This window comes from Dicentrarchus labrax, unplaced genomic scaffold (genome assembly GCF_905237075.1).
Source record: "Dicentrarchus labrax unplaced genomic scaffold, dlabrax2021, whole genome shotgun sequence".
Taxonomy (NCBI): domain Eukaryota; kingdom Metazoa; phylum Chordata; class Actinopteri; family Moronidae; genus Dicentrarchus; species Dicentrarchus labrax.
The window spans coordinates 8,580,709-8,586,962 of NW_026136718.1; positions in this window are offsets into that span (position 1 = coordinate 8,580,709).

The following is a 6,254-nucleotide window of genomic DNA, read 5'->3' on the forward strand; positions in this document are numbered from 1 at the left end:
TGCTTTTATTGATATATTTTATTATCTTAATGACCCATCTTATATTGTTGGATTTGGGACGTTTCAACCTTGAATGTCATTGTATTTAAATGGGAAAACTTAAAGGACAAACGTGTACGATTTAGTGGCATCTAGTGGTGTAGTTGTAGATTGCAATTCCCACGCTTCACTCTCCCTTTTCCAAAAAGGCCCTATGAACAGTCAGTGTTTGGTTTGTCTGTTTTGGACTACTGTAGAAACATGGCGGTTGAACATGGTGGACTCCATGGAAGACAACCTGCGGTGTAGATATTTACGGCTCATTCCAAGGTAACGAAAACACAAGTGCGGTTTCTGCAGATGAAAATGATTTATTTTCACTTCTTTGGTAACACAGTCACATTCCGCAGTTTTTTGAATGTTCGTATTAACCTCACCACTAAAACAGAGGCATCCTGGGTATTTCTAAATGTTACCAGTTGGATTGTTTGTGGAGCATAATGTGAGACTTTACTGCTACTTCATGGTGTGATATTGTGTACAGTTAAATGCCTATAGGATATACGTGTACAGGGAAGTAATGGTGATTCTTTGCATCTTCAGTATCTGGAAATTGGAAAATTACTATCAAAAGGTATCAAATTATATAAAAATGATTTCAGTGGTTTTTTTTATTTTTATTATATGTTTATATCTGCAACAAACAACATCTGCAAATTTGGAGCATTTTTGTTTAAATTTCTTCTTTTTTTTGCAGTTTATGGACTTCACAGTGACATTCATGTATTTTACATTAATTCTAAAGTATCACTTTAAAAATACATGACTCACGTTAATTCTCTGTCACTCAGTATTTTGCTTCTCCTTAGAGATTTTATATTATCTTTTTTGTGTGCAAAATTTACTGTATCTGTTTTTGCTTTATGGTATTTTCCTCATTTAGGGACTTTTTGAAGTGTATAGCCAATGCCCATAGCTTTTATTGCATATTTTGCCAAGTCAATCTGTGCCTATTTAGAGATTTTCCAAATAACATGGAACAGATTTGTTTGCCCAGAAGTTAATTGCCACAAGTAACTAACACAGAAACAAGAAATTTAAACAGAACAGAATGACGCCTCTCATTTCCTCATGAACAAGTTTTGCAACATGGAGGTACAACAATGGCATTTTCACACACATACTCCTACTAAAGGAGTGGTAAAACATTAAGATTTAAAATACAATATAAGCCTCTGCATATCATGTGTTTCTTTTGCCTTTGCTCTGATTTCTCTCTGTTTTTGTTTGATTGAAAAATAATGCTGCTCATTGTGGATTGTCATTTTGGAAGAGAGAGAGCACTCAGTCTTGGTGTCAATAAAAGGACTCCTAAAAGACCTTCTAAAAAAAATTGCTTAAGTGTAGGGCTCACATATAAAAAAACACACAGGGAATGTTTATCCCCTCTGGTTTTCTGCAGGACTTCTAGGTTTGGTGCCACTACTACCACTACACAGACCCTCCAACTCTGCTGGATGAAACATTAAAACATCTACAACTGTGTGCTAGTTTAACAAAATGTTGGATTCCCATGTGGTATCTTGAGACATAATTAAAGTTGCCAAGAGTACTGCCTGCATGATATTGTGGTGTGTCACTCCCTCATTTCTATGTTTTGGTGATCCACCTCAATTGGAACAAATAAAGTCGCTCACATGGTCACCTATTAGCTATTCTGATTTGGACCTAACTTATGTTCTTTAATTGCTAATGATGTCATAAAACATAAATATTGTCATCTTTTACATAAAATTAGCTCACAGAAGCTTCTAATTTGCTATTACATAAAACACTTTAAAACACAACAAAGTATGGGGTTGAGGATGATAGACAAAAGGTAATGTAGGTTATAGGTAAATTGAAAATAATATAATAATAGCAAACAATTAAGGTAATCAAACCATTAAACAACAATTACACAGTCACATTTGTTGTTTCTGAAGAAACCAACTGAAGGCAATTGAATGTTATTACTAATTTTTGCTGTATGGCATGATTGAGGTATAACATTGTAGCTATGATGCAGACAGGAAAATTTACTTTTTTAAGTTATTTTTTGGCCTTTTATTGCCTTTATTGATAGTGACAGCTGAAGATAGACAGGAAAGGGGGGCAGAGAGAAAGGAGATGACACGCAGCAAAGGGCCACAGATCAGATTTGAACCCTAGGCCGCTGTAGCAACTCCATACATAGGTCACCAGCTCTACCGACTGAGCTAACCGGGCAACCAGATTTACATTTATATGGAGGTGGCAGATCACATGCACTACCAGAAGGCATCTAGCTTCACAAGTATGTAGGTGTACAGGTTGGTGTTTTGGTTTTCTACCTCATTCCTCTTCTTAAGCAATATCTTAATGTCAAACAGGCTGTACTGAGAATGTGTGGATCAACACCTGTTTCCACACCTTCCATCTTCTTTTTTAGGCCATGAAACACAAGCCAGATTCCAATCAGATTGTCAGAAACAAGGAGCGGCCGAAGTCCAGGCAGTGAGTCAAACACAGTGATGGAATCTAACTAAGTACATTTACTCAAGTACCAGACAGATAGATAGAGGTGTGGGTTTGGCTCTTGAAAGAGTTACAACACTTTTTTGGACTAGAATGCCACATCTCTTGTTAATGTGCACTATTGTTTTCACCTCTGTTTAAGTCTAAATTCAGGTTCTGCAGCATTGTTGGTGCCTATTTATTCAGTATGCACACGGTGCCACTCCTCATTCAAGGCATATTCTTTCACAGCTTTATGAGGTGACAGACTTTACTCTTTAAAGACTTTAAGCTTAATCAGGTAAGGTTTTTTGGGTTTGCTAATAAGAAATTGTATATGTTAATCTGAAGTGTTGAAAGCTAGGGTAAGGGGTAAGAGGTTAGGGGTTAGGTAATCCTAAAATCCAGCAAAAGTTTGGTTTATAAAGAGTGAAATTTTTGTTTTTTGTAACATAGCTTCTTGGTTATTTCTGAAAACTACCAGTTACTGTTTGGTAGTTATACTGTGCAACTTCACAACCCTTGCTAGTAATGAAGATATTCATCAATATTGAAATGTAAAACCACAATAAAAGGTACTTGTATCATACTGCTTGAATGTGTGTCTCATACACCAAGTAGGGTGCTGTGTACAAAGCTGAGCAAGAGTTTTCTATGTCACTGCAGCTTCTTCCTCTGTTGCCAACGTCTGTAATATTTTTACAGATATTTTGATTTACAATTGATGGACAACAATTATTTAATATAAATGATTATTTATCCTATCTTATCTTACGTATTATCTTATCATATTGTAATAATTTGTTGCTGATTTAAAGATTATTGTTGTTGCCAGTGTTGCTGTGATTAGAATATTTATGCAGATTTCTTGCAGATGAATAAAAGTTTGCCCTCTAAGATGTTTTTAAAACCGAAGGCACAAAAAGTCTTGTAGGCCATCCCTTTTGAGCATTGCTGTCTTTGTCATTCTTTCTACAGGGCGTGTAGCCTAACACCTCATTCAGCAAGAATGACCTGCACATGCTGGTTTGCCACAGTCAAACTAAAGGGCCAATAGATAAATCTAATTCAGTCCATATATTTTACACATAAAACAAAAATATAGCAATTGATCAAAAACATATTTCTTTTTCAAATTACTTGTCTTTACATAGAAAATAGTTGTAATGTTCATTCAAAACATTCTTGATAATATTAATAGTTGAATCTTAATATTGAAATGACTGCCACAAGATGGTCTAATATCTATTCAGATAATCAACACTTAAGGATGAATATGTGCATGTAAAAGTAACATTTCTGGTATGTGCAAAACAGAATAAGTTCACCTATATTTTCTTGCTCTAAACTGATGTATTTTTAGTTAACTTTTATGTTAATTGTTCTCTGTCTGTGGTAATGTTCAAGAGCCAATGGCAATACTTCCCTTGACTGAGTGGAACACCAGCCTCTTTGACTGTTGTGAGGACACAAGTTCTTGTAAGAATCAAGACCACAACTTCAATCATAATAATGTCATATTTGTTTGTTTTATTATATTTGTCTTATTTTTTCTGTTGTATGTCCTTCAGTCATAAAAAGCCACTTAGACTTTATATAACAACTCTATTACAACTTAAAACTGCTTGCTTTTCAGGCTGCTATGGATTCTGGTGCTGCCCTTGCCTCGCCTGCACGGTTTCAAAAAAATTTGGAGACAACCGTTGTCTCCCTTTATGTGACATATTCAGCCCTGCCATAACAGCAGCCTGTGGACTGCCTCTCTGTGCGCCACCTGCAGGCCTGTCTATGAGGGTTGCCATTCGACACAGATATAATGTCAAGGTGATGCATTCAGATGTTTTTGTTTGAATGAAAGCCTAATTTTTACTGCATTAAATAATACCTGAAGAACACAGTAAAAAGAGCATAATTAATACTTTTGTTTTCCACAGGGTTCTCTCTGCGGGGACATTGCGACTTCCTGTTTCTGTGGGTGGTGCTCCTGGTGTCAGATGCATCGGGAGTTGAAGTATCGCAAGAAAACCACCAATGTCTTTGTCAATGTCATGCAGCCTGCTCCGGTGATGATGGCCCACGGAAACCCACCTCCTGCTGGTTTTATGGGCCAGCATTGAGCTTTGTGGCTTCTTATTGTTCTGCTGTGTCTTGTGAAAGAAATTTGATTTAGCTCAATTATCAGGTCTCAGCATGATGGATCAGAAGGAAATTCACAAATGTGCCTCTGAATGTGAGAGAGAGCAGAGGTCTTATCCAAAGACTTCCCTGTCTTTCTCTGTTACTGTTTTAGGTTCACATGCAAGTTGAAGAAATTATATTTAATGAATACACATAACATTGTGTCACTGAGTTTACCCAACGGCTTTCTGAAGTATTTGAAGTACATTTTTATTTTAAGTAATAATCACATAAACATTACTGGCTGTGTGTTGATGAAGGTGAAATCACAAATAAACTAATGGAAAACAAAACTGGATTACAAATGCTTCATATTACTTTGTTGTATTACTTAGTAGTTTAAACAGTTCACAGCTGAAACAGTTCAAGAGAGCATCACATATTTTAATAAAGAAAGAGTTTCTAACCAGTATTACATTGTTTTACACTTGAATAAAAACTTTCCTGCCATGTGTCTCACTCTTGCATCCTGTTTCATATAAAAATAAATACAAGCTCAGTTCTACATGAAGAGATTTGAATGAAAAGTCAATATTTTAATATTCTTTTTTACTAGTATAATGATCTGGTTCTTTTCTTTGTCCCACATTATAATAAACTAAATATCTTTGGGTTGTGGACCAATGACGGGATAAAACAAGAATTCTGAAGATGTCAACTTGTGGTGGGAATTTCGCTTTCACAGTTCCTGGTGTTTTGTAGACCAGACGATTAATCAGTCCATCAAGAAAAGAATTGTTAGTTGCAGAGAGCATTGAAATATGGGTGCAATATCACACTGATATGTATTTGATAAGTATGGACATTCAAGCAACACAATTGTTAAGGGCTGCAAGTAATGATAGTCTTCTGTCTAACTCCACTTTCCTGTGAACTTCAGCCAAGACTACTTATGGTTATTTAATCTAAGTATTATTTGTGTTTATGCAGCTATAATTGCTGACATTGGCTTTAATTATGTAGCCTGTTGTCTCCCTCTCTACACAAAAATAACAGACGGATGGAGCTATTAAAGCTGCACACACAGGTTTTACTGGCTACTCTGTTATATTTTGTATTCACAGAAAGGGCCAAAAGATGGCAGTAAAGTATCACAATCTAGACCAAAGCAACACCAAAGCAATAACAAGTATGGTTTCCAGACTCTTGCCAAACCTGGTTTGAATGATGCCACAGGACCAGCCTAGGTACAATGGTCAGGATCTAGCTGCTGTTTACTGTTGATCATTATTTACTTTACTCTATTGTATTTAATTAAGTGCAAAACAGTTAATTATACTATAATTAATTTATTTTCTGGTAGATTTTATAATTGTATTTTTATTGTTTGTTACTTTCATTGATATATTTTATTATCTTAATGACCCATCTTATATTGTTGGATTTGGGACGTTTCAACCTTGAATGTCGTTTTTAAATGGGAAAAGTTAAAGGACAAACGTGTACGATTTAGTGGCATCTAGTGGTGTAGTTGTAGATTGCAATTCCCACGCTTCACTCTCCCTTTTCCAAAAAGGCCCTATCAACAGCCAGTGTTTGGTTTGTCTGTTTTGGACTACTGT